Here is a 19337-nt window from a genome sequence, read left to right as displayed (position 1 = left end):
AGAAACCGCCATGCACAACTTCACTTCCCATCTGAAGCCACAGCAAAGATGCAATACTGAAGCAGCCACAGGACCACAAGGGCACTTGTGTATTACTTGAATACCTCTAAAACATAATCTGATATCCAGACAAATAAAGTAAAAATTAATTAAATGTTTTGGGCAGATTTTGTTATTTTTTAATACTAATAATAATAATAATGTGTGTTTGATTAGATTTGTGTATACAAATTGTAATGGCCATGATTTTTTGGTGTTTTTTCTTTTTTTTGCATTAATCAGTACATATTTGTGTAATATTGGTATGCACTGCTAATGGAGACAAGTTCAACATTAACATTTATAATTTTGTAATGATTTTTTAAATAAAAGCAAATAATTTAAAACAGCTCTTTATGCATATTCTTTATTTATGAAACAATATGTTTGTCAAAGGTAATATAGATTTCCATCCTAAAGTTAAGTAAGCGCTCACAACTTATGTTTCCCTAAGGCCTCTTTCCACGTGCCTGGGAGTAGTTACCCACACCTATAGACAATTAATGAATCGCTCTCAGATTTAAGAACCTAGGCAGGCAGATATAGGCAGTCGGGACTGCAACGGTTAATCCTCAAATGTCCAATTCACTCCTCAAGGATGGTACATCCATGTTCCACTTAAACTTCTGCTGTCAGCCTTGTACTCGTGACCATCACATCACATGAAACAAATAAAAAAGCAGTCAATAGTGTAAAACCACAAATAAGGCCCTCCACCTCTGCCCGTGACTCAGACAAAAAAAACCTCCACCACACAAATGACAGCCACTGGTGACGAGTCATTTCCCCAATGTGCCAGCATTCACCCCCTGGCATCCTCCCTTTAGCACTGGAGATAGGATTAATAAGCATTGGGGGATGGCAACAGGAGGACTTCAACTCCCAGGCACTTTCTTCCACTAAAACCTGAGAGCTCCAACAGTGTAAAACCGTAGTTTTAATAAGGATAAGTCAAAAATTGCACTCATAAGGAACTGGAGAAAACAAGCATGTAGCAAATGCATACAGTCCCCGGCCAACCGCTCATACAAGTGCTGCTTCAAGATCCCCCATCCATGCTCTGAAAATTTCCTTCTGGTCACAAGTGATGAAGGTACGTCTTTTGCATTTCATCAATACACTGACTCAACAGGGGAGTGTTTGGGGGAGTGACCCATCAACAGTGGCTGTTGTTTTGTCTTGTGTGGTTCTTTGGTCTGAGCCACGAGCACAGGAGGAGGTCCACATTAGGTTTGTGATAATATTGCTTGCCTTTTTATCTTTGTTTTGTGCACCATGATGGTCATGAGTACAAGGCTGACAGCAGAAGTTTAAAGGGAGCCTGGATGTACAGTCCTTGAGCAGTGAGCTGGACATTTGAGGATTAAGCCTTTCAGTCCTGAATGCCTATCCGTGAGACTTTTAGATCTGAGCGCAATTCATTAATGTCTGTAGTAAACTGATCAAGATATCACAATTGTGCTAAGGATCTGTGCATCACATTCATTTAGTTAAAAGATTAGCCATCTGTCCAAATTGTCCACAACAACACAGAAGAGAGGTATTCTCTTAGCGTTCAGACACTCCGTTAATTTTGTGTGTAAAAAATACATCTTTTCTATCTCATCCTGCTGGGTACTATACAAGACGTTGAGGTCACAGTAGCATCTTATTACTATGCCCCAAACACTAACCAACTCAAACACTTTATGGAACTATTATCCACACATGCTGTTAGAACATTAATTGTAAGTGATTACATCAATCTTTGCCTTAGACCTCATCTGCACATATTCACAACGCTAAGCAGGGGCGTAACTAGAAATCACTGGGCCCCCCTGTGAAAATTTTGATGGGACTCCCCCCTTCTCCGCCAATCCGGGCTCCATTGTTGGCGTATGTGATGTCACACGCTCCAAAGTATATGCCGGCAACCATGTGGAGCGTGTATGAGGACAGAACCAGCGAAGGGCAGGTAAAAATCTAGAGCACTGGACTATTTGGAATGGTATAGAACTTTGGATTTTCCCACAGACTATAACAGTTTGTGAAGGGTATGAATAATTTTGAGAAATGTTTTTTTTTTCACAATTATGCCTTTTGTACATCGTGTTGTTATCTTTTGGGATACACCAATGTAATTTCCCATCAAAAAATTACTTGCTGGTTGAGTAAAAGTAACTTTAAAGCGGACCCAAACCAAACATTTTTTCAATTCAAAATATTTAGTTGCACCACCACACATACAAAGATAAATAAACACTCCTTCAAGCTTATGAGCATTTCAGTGCATGCTTTACACCCTCTCTTTTTATAACTAGGGTTATACAGGTGGCAGCCATTAGCAATTCCTCCTTTGCCGAACACCTCCTACTCCACCAGTTTGCCGGATTCTGTCCCGGCAATATGAAAGGAAGGGAGGGGTTTCTCCAATAAATGTAAAATATGTTATATTTGTCATGCAGCTGAAAGAAGGCTGCTATTTATTAATGTAATTTAGAAAATAGATTTTATTTCTGAAATCTTGTATTTTTAATTTGGGTCCACTCACTTAACGACCGCCTAACACCGTTAGGCGGCGGCTGGTCGTTAGTGGTTTTACATGGAACCGGCCGCGTTCCATGTCAGTTCACGGAGGGTGTCTCTGTGAACAGTCGGCTCACAGGCTAAATGTAAACACGCGGGGAAGAACTCCCCACTGTTCACATCATACGGCGCTGCTGCTGATTGGCCGGGGATCGCCGGCATTTGATAGGCTGAAGCCTATCCTAGATTGCGCAGGACGGATATCCGTCCTGCGCAGCCCACAACCAGAGGGAGAGGAAGGTAAGGGCAGAGAGGGCGGAAATCGCTGCGGAGGGGGGCTTTGAGGAGCCCCCCCCCCTGCAAATCACAGGCAGCAGGCGGCGATTAGACTCCCCCCCAGCAGGACATCCCCCTAGTGGGGAAAAAAGGGGGGGGGGAAGTCTGATCGCCATGCTGCAAACCTGATCTGTGCTGTGGGCTGGAGAGCCCACGCTGCACAGATCAGGCAAAAAGCGCCTGGTCATTAAGTGGTTAAGTCAAAATTTGCCAGGTGTATGAATAATTATGGGCAGCGCCGTAAATTCCCCTGCACTTGAGTGGATGTTTTAAAATATGAAAAAATATATTTTTAACCACTTCCCCACCCCGGGGACAAGTAACTACATCCCTGCAAAATCCCATATTTCCTTGTATAGACATAGCTACAATGTCACTTCCCGCTCACCCCCCACACACTCCCGCGATAGTTACCACTGCCAATCGTTAGCCGGGAGATACACAGTTCCTATTGATTGATCTAAATCCCCGTGTGAATGACCACCGCCGTCTATTAGACGGGGTCGCCATTCACAAAAAAAACGATACTTATACATCCACGCATTACTTCCTCTTTGTGTAGCAACACTATGCATAGGGGAGTTAGGCGCAAGGACGTCTTGTGGCCAAATAGTAAAATTAAATCTACACACTTTTTTTTCATTAAAATACATTTTATAACATTTAAAATTAACCCCTTACCTCCCACACTCCCTAATAGTTACCTCCCAAACATTTTTTGGGGAAAAAATAAATAAATAACAAAAAATATACAATTAAAAGAAAATACATAAATAGTTACCTTAGGGACTTAACTTTTTTAATATGTATGTTAAGAAGGTATAAATTATGGGCTTGTAATTAGGGATGGACATAAAACTGAAAAAATGCACCTTTATTTCCAACTAAAATATTGGCTCCATACCATTTTACTAGGGAAAATTTTAAACGTTGCAATAACCAGGACAAATGTGTGGGTTTTAATTATGGTAGCATGTATTATTTTAAAACTATAATGGCTGAAAACAGAAAAATAAAAATGTTTTCCCCATTTAGAATAAAATAATTCTTAGCAAAAAGTACCCCCCTCCCCCCAAAGAAAGCCTAATTGGTGGCAGAAAAAAAACAAGATATAGATTGTTTCATTGTGATAAGTAGTAATAAAGTTATAGGCATATGAATGGAATGAGTGCTACAGGTGAAAATTGCTCTAGTTTTTTAAGGGGAAAAACCCATGGAGATGAAGTGGTTAATAAACCATTGTCCCTCAGAGTACATAATTATGCCTAGGGTAATTTTACAAGTCAACCTGTTTCAGATTATATTTAATATTAAATTAATAATATTATTATATTTGACAATGTTTAAAAAGGAACATACAAGACAAACACATAAAGATCAGAAATTTTTTTTTCCCATTTAGTAATCATCAAGAACGAATAAAATATTGTCCAATCGGTCCCACCCCACTTTACATTTAAATATATACAAAGAACGATCCACAAGGGGTTTTAAAGGAACAACATCAGTCTTTAATTCTTCATAAATATTATATCATTTGATTGCAGTCGTGTAGACAGCATATCCAATCCTAACCCTAACAATGCCCATTTAGGAATTCCACTCACTACTGAATGCAAAGAATCTGACAGGAAGCAAACACTGGGATTAGGCACTTATAGAAGCAGCTATTCCACAGTTCTTGTCTATATTAACCTGCTTGGCGTTCTATTAAGATCGCCAGGCTGGCGACCGGACGTTTTTTTTTTAATAAAAAAAAACTATTTCATGCAGCCAACTGAAAGTTGGCTGCATGAAAGCCCACTAGAGGGCGCTCCTAATGCGATGAGCGGCCCTTCTTGTTTTGCTTTCCTCGTCACCATGGCGACGAGCGGAGTGACGTCATGGACGTCAGCCGACGTCCTGACGTCAGCCGCCTCCGATCCAGCCCTTAGCGCTGGCCGGAACTGTTTGGTCTGGCTGCGCTGGGCTCGGGCGGCTGGGGGGACTCTCTTTCGCCGCTGCACGCGGTGCATGGCCGCGCTGCGGCGGCGATCAGGTAGCACACGCGGCTGGCAAAGTGCCGGATGCGTGTGCTCCTTTTTATTTTGTGAAAATCGGCCCAGCAGGGCCTGAGCGGCACCCTCCGGCGTCTCTGGACGAGCTCTGCTCGTCCAGAACGCTAAGGAGGGTAAAGATGATCTGATCTGCCAATTTTCCCTATGAGCACCCAAATTGCTGCATCTGACTGGTCCAATTCCAAGCGTGCAACACATTGATGCATATTTTCACAAGAATAGATTCCCTACCTTTAATAATAGTAAATTGAGTTGTGCTGGGCCATACATCAGACTTGGCGGTCGATCGACCATCCGAGTCGCTTATTATAATTGAATTGGATGAAAATCGGTGCCGCCAAGTGCATGCCTGACTGACAATGCGACCAATTTCGGGACCGAAAATCGGTCACAGGTCGAAGTGAGTTCGTCGGATGTGTGGCGGTATGGTGGCTGATTTTGAAACGAGCGACGAAACCCCCGCTGCCGAAATGTATAAATCCCCCCCGTGTACATTTATACATTACCTGTCCTGTAGCAGCCTCCACGCGGTGTCCGACCCTCTCTCTGGGTTCTAACAGCCGCATACACAATGGCGGTGCATAGCTTCTAGCGGACTCCATTGAAGGCCGACACAGGACAGGTAATGTATTTAACCCACACACAGGAAGGGGGGAGGGGCTCATTTATACATTGGGGGGCTGAAGGTTTCGTGCTGAAATCAGATGGGAATCGGCCTGCAGTATATGGGCAGCTCCAACAAAAGAGATACATTTATCTCTAATTAGATTCGATTAGAGATAAATGTGTCTCTTTGTCGAACCTGCCCATAATCTTCATGGCTACCTTAAAGCAGAATAAAACCCATCATTTCTTCTTTGCTCTAAAAATTATAGCATATTATATACAACCAGCATTTTTTTTTTACTAGAACAGCATTCAAAGGGTTACATACAGGATTTGAAAGTTCAGTGCAGAGAAATCTGGACCCATCCAAACTTTAGATAATGTTATCTTGTGTTTACTTAATTGTATCAAGTGAAGAATGTGACATATTCTCTGACTGTGCAGAAGCTGCTGGACACAGACAAACTCAAAGCATTTCTGCCTTCAATACATAATGAATAAAACCAGTTATGAATAAAATGCAAAGTCAGCTCTCAAAGCAAAAAAACTGTACTTTTGGAAACTTGTAATTTCTAAATGAATAATAATACTTATGCACAAATGCAAATATGATAACCGTATGGCATATAATAAAGCAGGAAAACATGTTTTTATTGAATATTATGTCAGGGTTTTATACCGCTTTAAGGAGCTGGCTTCCAGTCAATCTTCCCTCAACCAATCACAGACCAACTTCTTAGTCAGCCAGTATCATAAGATGACCATGTGACATAGCGGTCCTAGCAGCTGGAGAGAACCTCCCTGCCCATTGCAGCAATGTTTTTTTTCACAAGATGCATTAACATTTTTTTATATAGAGAGAAAAGAATCAATGCAAAGTACAGAGAATATATGAATCAATGTTTTATCACTGAACAGCTCAGTCAAGGCAGCTCTATGAAGAACTTATCATACAGATATTTTGTTTTCTCACTGGAGTTCCTTTAGATTTATTAGCTGGCAGTGCTGTACCTATCTTAATTAGTAAAGAGAAGGGTTTACAGAATACACCATGGCTTCACACTGCAGAAGCTCAAGGCAATTAAAATCTCAAATTCTGAGATGTCAGTAATTGACGCCATAGTGCTGCTGACATCTACATGTTTTCTTTATGTGTATTTCTATCTGCTTTAGCAGATTTCAATGTACCTTGAATTGCATTCGCATTAAGATGCTATTTGTACAATATGCCTTGTTATTGCACTGTTCTTCTGTTACTTTATACTGAAAATTAATAAAAATCTTTTGTGAAAAAAAAAAATCAAAATATTAAATAATATTATTTATTTTAATAAATCATGTAGGGTACCAATATATGTTAGCCCTTAAAGTCTAATCAAAGCGACATGTGACATGAGAAAGACATATGTATGTACTGTGCCAAGCATAGAAACGACTAGGCTGTGTTCCTTTTCTTCTTTTTCTGCCTGAATGAGTTAACTATTTAGGCCTGCAAGTGACAGTCAATGATAAAGAATTAGGCCTTGTTCACATTATAAATCACCAGTGCTATCGCAAGCGCTGAACGATTTATTGAGCTGTTTAAAAACTCTTCTCCCTACACTTTGAGCTTAGAAAAGTGTTTTTGTAGGCGCTTTTGATGAGTGAATGTGATTTTCACTTCCTGACATCAGTCAGGAAGTGAACCCTTTGACCAGGAAAAGAATAAATACAATGTAATTATTCTTAAAAGCGCTGGGGAAATCGCTATACAAAGTGCTTTTTTAAGTGCTTAGCGATTTCCCTATACCATCCATTGAGCAGAAACGCTCAGAAAATGGTATATGTAGCGCGTTTGCAATTTCAATGAAATCGAAACGCTTACATGTGAACACTCATAGGGAATCATTGCACAAGAGCTTTTGGGGCAATTTCCAAAATCGCCAGCGCTTAAAGAAAATCTGCAAACGCTTATAGTGTGAACAAGCCCTTACAGCCATAAAACTCTTGCCTGGGTGAGAACAGCTTCAGAGTGCAGGGTGGAGATGAAAAAAAAAGGTCATTTTTAGAATCAGGTGGATAGATACAATTGCTTATCTCAGTGTACTTTCATCTCAGCACAGCAAAGATGAAGAGGTGCCCAGTAGGGATAAATAAAATAAAAAAAAGAATAAGAGGTGGCTTACTTCTCAGATGACACAATCAGTTTTACAGAAAAAAGAATCAGTTTATTGGTCCCACTCGCAGTTTATACATTTTCTTTCAAGTCTGGGAAAGGATATTGCTCTGACTGGAAGTTAGCAATTGTGTTTGTTGCAGTTGGCATTCAGTTTAGAGGTGGTGGGGTGAGTTCCCTGGAGGTGAGAGGTCCAGGGCTTGCCCGCACTTCCCTCTAGGTGTCGCATGGTGGTTTGGGGGCCCCAGTGAGTGAGAGAGACCTGGGGCCCCTGGGCTGTCATGTGGACCAGTGTTTGTGATTTTAAATTTATTTTTTGCAGCTTCTAGGATGCGGTTGACAGGTGAGTGGTTAGGGAGGGGACCGTGTGGGAGATGTGCCTACACGGGGCGTCCCTGTAAACGACGCAATTCACGATTGCGTCCAACCGAAGCCTCCCACCTGAATGCTAATCTATGTAATTCCTGCTAGGTATGGTACAGCAGGCAAAGGGTGTATGACAGTGCACCTGATTGGCTGACTAGCGTCTGCTGGGCAGATAGAGGCAGGATATTGCTCTGACTGGAAGTTAGCAATTGTGTTTGTTGCAAATGTTATGAAGTTCTCTAGAGACCTTTCTCCCTTTGAGAGGTTGTGCAGTGGAGATGGATATGTTGCACGAGGAATCTCCCAAATATACTCAATGCTTCTGGTTGATTCGGGTCGGTCATCCTCATTACGCGCCAAATGGGAAACCTCCCTTGGCAAGAACTTCACTGGCCCTCAATTGCAAAAAATCCTTATACTTTCTCAAAAATCTTCTATATCAGCGCGCATACAGGAGTCAGGCTATAAGTTGCTGACTTATTGGTGCCATACTCCGGATAGACTCTACAAGATGTTCCCTAATTCCAGCCCCCTCTGTTGGTGCTGTTCGACACATAAAGGAACCGTTTCATATCTTTTGGAGCTGTCCGGTTATCGTGCCCTTTTGGAACGCGGTTAAGTCTATCATTACTAAAATCACAGAAGTAGAGACCTCGGACGACCCCTCTTATTACCTGCTGCACAACACTCCGAGGAGATTGGGCAAGTATAAAAAATCACTTTCAAAACACCTAATCAATGCTGCCAGACTCGTTATTGCTCGGCACTGGAAGTCAAACCAGGCTCCCCCTATTGCAGAATGGTTAAGAGAGATCCAATCTATTAAGTATACGGAGGACCTAACACATTCTCTCCAAGACCGATTGGAACAATTTAACCGCACCTGGTCTCCCTGGTGGGAGTTCGAAGAGACCGACACCTATAAAAACCTAATGACTCCGGATATGGCTTGATACCCTCTAGACCCCCTGCCGTTGACTCAGCGTCACCTTTATCCGCTGGTTTGCTATGGATATGAGAGGCCTATGTTCTAGGCCTCCCAGATATGCCAGAGATGTCCGACCTGGAGTGTTCTCTTCTCTCTTTCTCTCCTCTTCCTTCTTCTCTTTCTTACCGTTTTCTTACTTTACCATTTTCTTTCTTTCTCTCTCTCTTTTTCTTCCTCTATTTTATATATCTCCACTGCATCTTCATTTTTGAACTTCTGTGGTGGTACTAGTTTATATACGTATGTCTCCGGATATCCCTCTGAGCCTTGTTTGCTAGCTGTTGGGGGCGGGCGGTGTATGTTCCCTCAGAGCCCCGGTGCCCCCGCCCCCACCTTGGCTGTTATCTCTTAAATATAAGATAGACTTGTTCCTGCACATAGAGGCAGCTATGTGCAATTATATAATGTCTGGAATGGATAGACACTGGCTTAACTAAATGGATATTTATTTGCAACTTCTCTATATATATGCCTTACAGGTTATTTTCTATAAATCTCGCTTCAGACCTCATAGATAGCAGGGGCACGTGTGCCCCTGCTAAACCGCCGCTATCCCGCGGCTTAACGGGGGTCCCTGATCCCCCAAATCCTCTCGTTTCAGCGGGGGAGCGCTTCCTGGTTGGGGCAGGGCTAACCGCCACAGCCCTGCCCCACGCGCGTCTGTCAGCGCGTATCTCCGCCTCTCCTCCCACCCCTGTCTTCCTTCACTGAGAGGGGCGGGGGAGAGGCGGCGATGCACCGCTGATAGACGCGACTGGAGGCAGGGCTGCAGCCGTTAGCCCTGCCTCCAGGAGCGACCAAGTCTGCGACCAAGTGTCGCAGTGGGGGGTTTGGGGGTGAAGGGACACCCGTTTAGCGGCGCTATTGCGGCGGTTTAGCAGGGGCACACGTGCCCTTGCTAACTATGAGCTCTGAAGCGAGATTTATTCTCGCTTCAGAGTCTCTTTAAATGATAGTACTAAAGTTGATCACCACATTGTCACAGGACTGGGTTATTAGGGGTGCCACAGCTTGGCCCCCACGTTAACATGTTTTTGTTTGTACCTTAATTAATATGTACAATGTGAAATTGAGACTGAAGATGTTTTGCCAATTTTGTTTTCCTTTTCTCATTGTTTGTTCTGTTCTTTATGAAAATTCTTAAATAAAGAATCTTTAAAAAAAAAAAAAAAAAAAAAAGAAGAATCAGTTTATTTTGCATCTATTTTTTCTAAAATCGATTTTATTTTGGTTTTATCCCTACTGGGCACCTCTTCACCTTTGATATGCTAGCTCCACCTTCCCTCTTCTTAGAAAGGGGAGAAAGTCATAGTCCGCAGTGGTTTTTAACATTGTTGGCACTGTTTCTTGTTTTCTAAAGAGTGCGACCACCCTAAATCCAGCTACTCCTGGAGGTACCTGAGTAGAGACGGGCTTGTGTTCTCCACCTGCTTCATGTGGTTGGTTGCCAATTATGCAACTCACCTTTCGGAGTACATATCCTATTTGGAGTTTCTTCCTCTAAAAATGAAGTGACATATTGCGCAATTGGGCTCCCGTTGTGTTGGTTTCTTAGGTGGTCCATCACCCACTTCCTCTTCGGCTATTTTCATCTCAGGTTCACTTTAAAAAGAATGTTGCTATCACACAAGCCTATGAGTTTTTAGGAGGCACTGCATGCCATTACCCTTTCCTATTAATTATTATAGAAGACTAAATAGTTCATGTCGGAGCGCATGCGCGCGCAGATTGGAGATGGCTGCCTAGTCTAGCCTCTGCGCCGTACCCGGAGCCTGTTTTCCAAATAACGCTTGCCTCACCACCGCTACACTCTTCCTACAATAAGGAGAGGACGTCGGAATACCTGGAGGACACCTGTTACCCGATGGCGAACAGCAACAGAACCCGGTCCTCTCAGAAATCGGGGAAAAACCAAGCGGGCACAGACAAACCACGTGCTGCACATCAATCTGCACTAGCCAACTTAATGGCTGACCCCAGCGCTGATGGTTCTGCATCTGACGACAGCCATGACCCATCGGACAGAGAACATCTATCTCCGAGACCCAAACAAGATATGATAGCCAAACTGAGTGCGGTGATTCGGAAAGAAGTAGTGGCGGCCAACAGTTAGGCTGTGAACTGCTTAAGGAGATTCAACTGCTGTCCCAACGAACGTCCTCCCTAGAAGATAGAATGGATAATGCCACCACAGTTCTGATGGGCCATGAGGAAGAGGTGACCAAACTACAAGAGGAGGTAAATACCCTAAAGCGACAAGCCGAAGACTCTGAAAATAGATCCAGAAGGGGGAATCTCCGCTTTAGGGGGATACCTGAGTCAATCGAGGACGTCCAAGGCACAGTAACCGCCCTTCTCCAAGAGCTGGTCGCCGATATTCCGCTTGAACGCCTCAAGCTAGACAGAGTCCACCGGGCCCTAACTAAAAAGAAACCAGATGGCCCTCCACGGGACATAATTATGAAATTCCTTTATTATCAAACCAAGGAAAAAGTTCTAGCCGCTGCAAGGGCCGCCCCATCTCTCGCCTTTCAGGGTCACGCTTATCAATTTTATGGAGACCTCTCACAGGCCACACTGTTATGCAGAAAACAAATGCGTCCTTACCTGAAAATTCTACAAGGGAAGCAAATTAAATACAAATGGGGCTTTCCCTTTGCCATCTTCTTCTCTGTCAGCGGGCGCCAGTTCACAGCAACCTCACTCCAGGAGCTACAAGACCGCTTCCAAGAGTTGGACTGGTCGCTTCCAGTTATCCCACCGTCTTCTCCAACTCCATCGTCTCAACATTCTTCACAGAGAAGTTCCACCAGCGCCCCTCTCTTTCCTTCAGGAAGCCCTAAAGAACAAAGACCGAAGAAAAGAAAATCTATGGCACTTCGCGAGCTTTCTTCACAAGTGTTCCGTGAAGCCACTTGAGTAAGCTAGTGATAGGTTCTCTTCACTTCGCTAAGAGCGCTCTGTTTGCTCTCCGCTCCTCCTCGGTAAGTGATGCCCTGTTACCTGTTGGCATTACTACGTCTGGAGATGACCTATTATTGCCTGGTTCCTGTTATCTGTTAATCTACCGGCCAAGGTAAACTTCCCGGTTATTTGCTCACTGCTCGTTGCCTACGTTGGGCTTAACTTTATGTTTATCTTTTTATTTCTCCCCATCGATATAACTGCAAAAACTTTTGCTAAAAATAAGATACTTTTATTGAACTTCATTTTTCCACCATGTTGAGCTAAAGTTATCTTGAACAATGGAGTCTACATCCCCAACTACAACATCGGAACTCCGCCCTACTTGTTGCTGGACCCTTTCCCGATTCAACTTCATTCCCGCCCTTGCTAGCATCAACCACTGACACCTCTGAAAATACAGAGCTGTTCCGCTATTTTACTCCATTTTTGCCTGTTTCATGAACGAATTGTGGAATCCCTATAACTAATTCTGCTTACTAGACCCTCCTTTAAGTCCCTAGTGTTATAATAATTTTAATACCAACTCTATCTTTAATATTAATCTCTAAACTCTTCCATGGAAATGTATATGAGTTACATCCTATGCACAATTGCTCTGATATCTGTTCTATATATGTATGCAGGTCTCACACTCAGGATTTTGTCTCTCTTAATATCGTTGACTGTATTAGACAGACCGCCCCTATCTGGGCAACATACAGCAAATGATTGTACTGGAGTAATGGTGTTATAAATTGCAACTTTCTGTTGGTCCACCACGCTTCTCTCTGACATTTATTAACATATCTACCATTTCTATAGCTATCATAGAGCGACATAATCATCCCTTTATATTATCCCACACGTCTTATCTATGCGGGATCCTTTAATATTTATATACGCAGCAAATCATTTTTACTATACTGATGTCAGAGAGAAGCGTGATAAGATGAACTATTTTATGATGCGGCTCTGTTTAGTACTCCTCCTCGAAGTCATAATCCTCACTACGGAACCACACACAATATTTACCTAACGCAGCTGCATCCAAATGCCTCACACTACCCCTTATTACTAAGCCTAACCGCACCATAGGTTCTAGATGGCACACATAACCTAGCATGGTTACTCACATACGCTACGGTACACATCTTGACTGAGACTATCTACCAATGAATTATAGCATCCTGCAGTCTGCTTTTAGATTTACACCCCCTTCCCCTGCCATGAAATGTTGCTATAATACCCCCCCCCCCCAGCTAACAGTTTAGAGTATCGTATACAAGAACATACACTTCCTAATTATGCTACACTAATAGCAATATTATCTATTATAATCTTACTTCCCGATATAGGGGAAGACTCTTTTGGAAAGCAACCCCTCTCTTCTATCACCTCTCAACCAAATGCCAAAACCCGGGCTCGTATACCCGAGACCCCTCTCAACAAACCCCTTCTTCCCACACTTAATCATTTCGCTCATCCTTAATTTCAGCTTTCAATAATTATTATGCCCTGGCGAAAAACTACCACTGGAGGGCATTGTCGCCTAACAATATAACTAATAGTCATTGAACTCATAAGCAACACGATTTAAAACAAGACAGCCCTTTTGTATACTAGAGGTACGGTTCAGTGACCTCATCTCATTGGGATCTCGCTGGAGATGATGATATGAAGGAGAATTTACTCCCATACCGCAAGGGAACTGTTTTGTCCCTCTATTCCAGGGGTTGCCTCCTCAACAGTTATTTTCAGATACAACTGTCACGCAACCTGTCTTTTTTCTAGGTAATTGTCCTGAAGATTGGGGGGTCGACTTGAGGACGGAGGAGGCAGCCCCAGGTCTCCTTGAGGTAAATTGTCTCCTGATTTTGATTTGTCTCATCATTATCTCATCATTATGAAGATCACTCTGGAGACATTATTAAAAGCGGGAGTCGAGTCTAATATGTTGAAACCAATATATTCTCCCTCTTTTTGCATCCTTAACATACTTTGGCCTCGGTTCACTAAGATCATGCTGGGGATAATAAGGCGAGAGAGGGCTTACCTCCACACAGTGAGAGAGTAATCTCGTCTCTTCATTCCTTGAGTTGCCTCCTCAGTAGTTGATTTACCTCTTCTGTAGTTGATTTACCTCCTCTGCAGTTTTTTTTCACGCGCAGTTAATTCACAGCCTGTATTTAACTCGGGAGTTCTTTTGAGGATTGGAGGGTTGACTTAAAGACAGAGGAGTTAACTTTAGGTTTGCATGAGGTTAAACGTTTCCTGAATATTACATGCCCTATCGTCATGGTAACAACTCTAGAATTGTCATTAAAGACAGGAGATAAGCTTAGTGAATTGGGGCCATAGAGCTTGATTGTCCGAAAGGGAGCCTCCCATTTGGCCTCCTTCCCATTAATCCCTTACATATTCTAATTTCTCTCCGGCACCCCGGCTAAGTTTAATACAACCTGACCCCCGGGTTTTGTGTACCACATCTGGAGCTCTTAAGAGCTCCAGATGTGGTACACCTTTATATAGCATCTTACATCACCTGGTGCTATGATGTTGCACTTGATTAGATCTCCGACTCCTGAAACCTCCCCATACTTTTGAGAACAACTCATATATTATGGCGAGCTCTATCTATTGCCACTGTTAATGATGGAGCGTGCTCCGTGTACGTTTCATGCCTCCCACCGTCTCTCTTTGGATCCAGCTCTTCAAAACTGAGACACCATTGCCTAGGCACCCCTAGGTCCCTAGGTAAATATTGTTTTTAAATACTGTTTTAGGTAAGATTTTCTCTCTTACCTCTATGCAGCTCCTCAAGGGAAGTCTGTCCTTCCCTCTCTCTTCTAACCCCTTCTCCTTTTCTCTTCTTCACTTACCCTTTCCTAACCCTAGGGGGATGTGGAGTGCCTCTGAATATCTTTTTTGCCACAAACCGCCATGACTCATTCCCTAAAAATAGTTTCAATCAATGCTCAGGGTCTCAACTCTCCCCTAAAGAGAACCAAAGCCTTTCTCCATTTTAAACGACTACAAGCGGATGTGATCTGCATCCAGAAAACGCATTTTGTCTCAGATCGCGAACCCAAATTTTTATATAAAGATTATAAACAAGTTTTTTATGCCAGTGCCCAGGTCAAAAAACGAGGAGTTCTAAGCCTTTAAAAATAGTCTCAACTTCTCGGTAGATAAAATTATTAAAGATACGGAAGGTAGATATATTATTGTGATTGGTACCCTACAGGATGCAACCATAACTGTGACCTCCTATTATGCACCCAACTCCAAGCAAGCCCCTTTTATTTCCCACCTTTTGAAAGTGGTCAATACACATAGCAAAGGCTTGATATTTCTGGGAGGGGATACCAATCATAGCCTAAATCCCTTTTGGGATAAACAATTCTCCCCCCAGCCCCCCCCCCACCCCACTCTCCCTGATACAGTTGATACCAAACAGAACGACTCTATCCGCAACAGCTTCTCATCTTACTATTTAGTAGATATTTGGCGGGAACATAAATCCCTAAAAAGAGGCTTTTCCTTCTACTCTAACCCACACGCCTCATTCTCTAGGATCGACCATTGCTGGACTGTATCTTCCTCATTACCGTTAATTAAATCAGCTATTATACACCCCACACCTTGGTCAGATCACGATATGAATATCGTAACATTATTTTCTCTCATCCAATGCCCCACAGAATTCTATTGGGTCCTCAACAACTATCTGCTCACGGATGATCCAGTAGTTCAACGAATAAAGGAAAGTCTTCATGACCCTTAACACATCGTCCGAAGATCTCTCAGATCTCACCATATGGGAAGCACATAAGGCAGTTATACGGGGTTCCCTAATTCAAATAGCAACAAGACGGAAGAGAGAGAAGCAACAAATATAATAATAATAATATAATAATATATTTAGAGCAAGACTATATAACTAAACACAATGCCTTTATCAACAAACCCAGCCCTGACACTAAACGTGAGCTGCTGATGGCCGAAACCTCCCTTAATCTCTGCATGACTGAACTGGCTGAGAAACAAATCTCCTATTCTAAATTACGATTTTACCTAAAGAACAATACACCAGATACACTTTTGGCTATATGCCTTAGGCATCCTGACCCCTCTTTCAAGCCCATTACACTACAGATAGGACATAATCAACTCTCGGCCAACCCACTCAAAATCGTAGACACTTTCAAGCAAAACTTAGCTAAACTATACAACTCCCCAGATACCGTTTCTGAAGAACAGATCGTGGCCTACCTTTCTGATGTGCCTCTTCCAACACTCCCAGAAGGTCTCAAGGACCTTATGGACGAGGAAATTACACTATTAGAAGTACAACAATCTATCAAATCACTCAAACCAAATAAACAACCCGGGCCAGATGGTTTCCGAGCCATATATTACAAGAAGTTCAACGACATCTTATCTCCCATACTAGTCGCAGCCTTTAATAGTATTCTTAAAGGCGCCCATTTTCATGCTGAATCCATTACTGCCACTATTTCCATGATCCCTAAACCAAACACAGATCACACTGTCTGGTATAATTTTCGCCCAATCTCACTTATAAATACAGACACCGAGATACTTGCTAAGATTCTAGCTACGCGCCTTAACTCGAAAATCACATCCCTTATCAGCAATGATCAAATTGGTTTCATGCCTAAACAACAAGCAGGAGATGGCGTGAGGCGCCTTCTACATTTGATCCATCATGCATGCGAATCTCAGCTTCCGGCAATGCTTCTGTCGTTAGACATAACCAAAGCTTTCGACTCGGTATCGTGGTCTTATCTTTTAGCAGTTCTCAGTAGGTGGGGCTTTGGTCCAGGCCTATTAACTTGGGTCAAGGCCCTTTATTCCTCCCCCTTAGCAGCTATAGCCTACAACGGCTTCAAATCTCCTCTATTCCCCATATCGAGAGGTACCCGACAAAGTTGCCCTCTATCCCCTCTCCTGTTTGCGCTTCTTATAGAACCCCTAGCCATTCTCATTCGTAACAACCCAGAAATACATGGCATTACCCTGGGAAACCATACACATAAGATTGGCCTTTTTGCCGACGACCTAATATTATGCATTTCGCGTCCCACCAGATCTATTCTTACTCTCTTTAAGCTTTTAGACCATTTTGGCATAGTTTCAGGCCTGCGAGCCAACCCTACTAAATCAAAAGCCCTAAATATCTCCTTACCACCTAACTTGATGCAAGCCCTACAAGATACTTTTGAATTTAATTGGGATCCACATAAAATTACCATACCTAGGGATTTACTTAACTAGTTCCTACAACACACTCTATCAATACAACTTTCCCCCTCTCGTAAAGGAACTCACCAGACTGCTGGAGTGTTGGAAGAGGTACTCTATATCATGGCTGGGCAGAATAGCTGCCATAAAAATGTCCTTTCTTCCAAAATTGCTATATGCTTTCCGACTGTTGCCTGTCCTTTTACTTCCTTCATTCTTAAACTCTCTCCAACAGAAAATTAATGACTTTATATGGGGGTGCAAGAAGCCGAGGTTCAACAAAAAGTATCTTTACCTATTGAGGTCTAATGGAGGAATGGGGTCACCTAATATCAAATATTATTATAAAGCCGCACAGTTGGCTTCACTTACTAATTGGTGTTTAGAAAGTGACCGCCCCTCCTGGGTCGAAATTGAGAATTATCTTATTTCCCCCATTGAAATAAACAATCTGCTATGGCTAGCCCCAACCTACCGCAACAACATCTCTAATCCCATCATTAGACATTCACTATACACCTGGGATAGTTGTAAATACTCGGGCCGGCTAATGTCCCCACATAGGCCCCTTACCTTTTTCCTGGGTAACCCTTCCTTCCCGTTGGCCCTACATGCCCCCAGCTCTTATCAATGGTGGAAGCAAACCAATCTACATAAGATACATGACTTGCTCACGGCAACAGGTATCAAGTCATTTGCCTATCTCAAAGAGAAAGTAGCACTTCCTATATCTGAATCATTCAACTACATGCAAATTTCTCATTTTATCAAGCACCATATTGCTGACATTGAGATATCCACATGTAAAACATCCTTTGAGAACATATGCGCCACCGACCCCCAATCCCCAGGAGTTATCTCTTTAATATACAAAGAATTATTGCAAATGCGGTCGCAGAATAAACCCGATTATATAACTAAATGGGAAAAAGAGTTGAACATATCAATTGAATATTCTGACTTATCAGACATTCGGACAAATATCCCTAAAACCTCCATTAATGCAGACCTTATTGAGGTAAATTATAAAGTAATCTTGCGTTGGTACATGGTACCACAAAGACTAGCTAAACTCAATCCGGATCTGTTAGGCGAATGCTTTCGGGGGGGTGCAAAATGGCGGGCACTTTCGCCCACATATGGTGGACCTGCAACAAAGTCCGAAAAATCTGGATAAGGGTTTGCACTTGGGCATCGTCTCTGCTCCGGTCCCCAGGAACCTTCTCTATACCCTACTTGGCTGCCCATACCCCAATCTTACTTCTGCCCAAAAACGAACTTATTAGGTATATATTCGCTGCCACTAAAATTAAAATAGCGGCCGCCTGGAATTCCCAGTCCATATCATTTGATTCTATCAAAGGTAGGCTAGGACATATTCTCTTTTTTGAAAAATGAAGAGCCCGAATGAACAATAATATAAAGAAATTTCATAAAGTATGGGATCCTTTGATCACCTACTTTGTAAATCCAGACCATGATAGAATGGTGCGCACTTGCTGAGACTAATATCATACTCTTCCTTCAGAGTCTGGCGGTCATCTTCAGTTGAAGAGGTTGATTGGAGGCGCCCCCGTCCCCTGTGGTTTCTTTTTCTTCTCCTTTTCTTTCACTTTTTTACTCTACTCTCACCCTACACCTTTTTCTTTCTCTTTTTTCAGCTACTCTGTTCTTTCCCCCCTCTTTTTCCTTTAAATTTTCTCTCATTCAGCTTACTTCTTCAGATGAGCAGATACCAAAGCCCTTTATATAACGGTCCTGCACCTAGTTAATAAATTTATCCCTCAACACCCCCTTTTTATTTTATTAGACCTCTACTCGTGCCACAACAAATACCACCATGATTCATGGTTCCCCTAAGACGCCTATGGCTAATAACATGCCCTCCCTCGCTGGAGGAAGGGTATCACTCATGGCTGACAATCTAATGCTCAAGAGCAGTCTCCATCCAGCCATTCATGGTTCAGTGTTCGGATGGATGATATGCCCTGCACAGCTATCTTTTGTCATGCTTCCCTCCTTCTCTCACCCTTTTCCCAATTGCACTTATAAGTCTATCCCCTCGATTAAGCAA

Source organism: Hyperolius riggenbachi, chromosome 8 (genome assembly GCF_040937935.1).
Source record: "Hyperolius riggenbachi isolate aHypRig1 chromosome 8, aHypRig1.pri, whole genome shotgun sequence".
NCBI lineage: Eukaryota > Metazoa > Chordata > Amphibia > Anura > Hyperoliidae > Hyperolius > Hyperolius riggenbachi.
The sequence above is the reverse complement of the archived record's forward strand: the minus strand, read 5'-3'. Positions refer to the sequence as shown.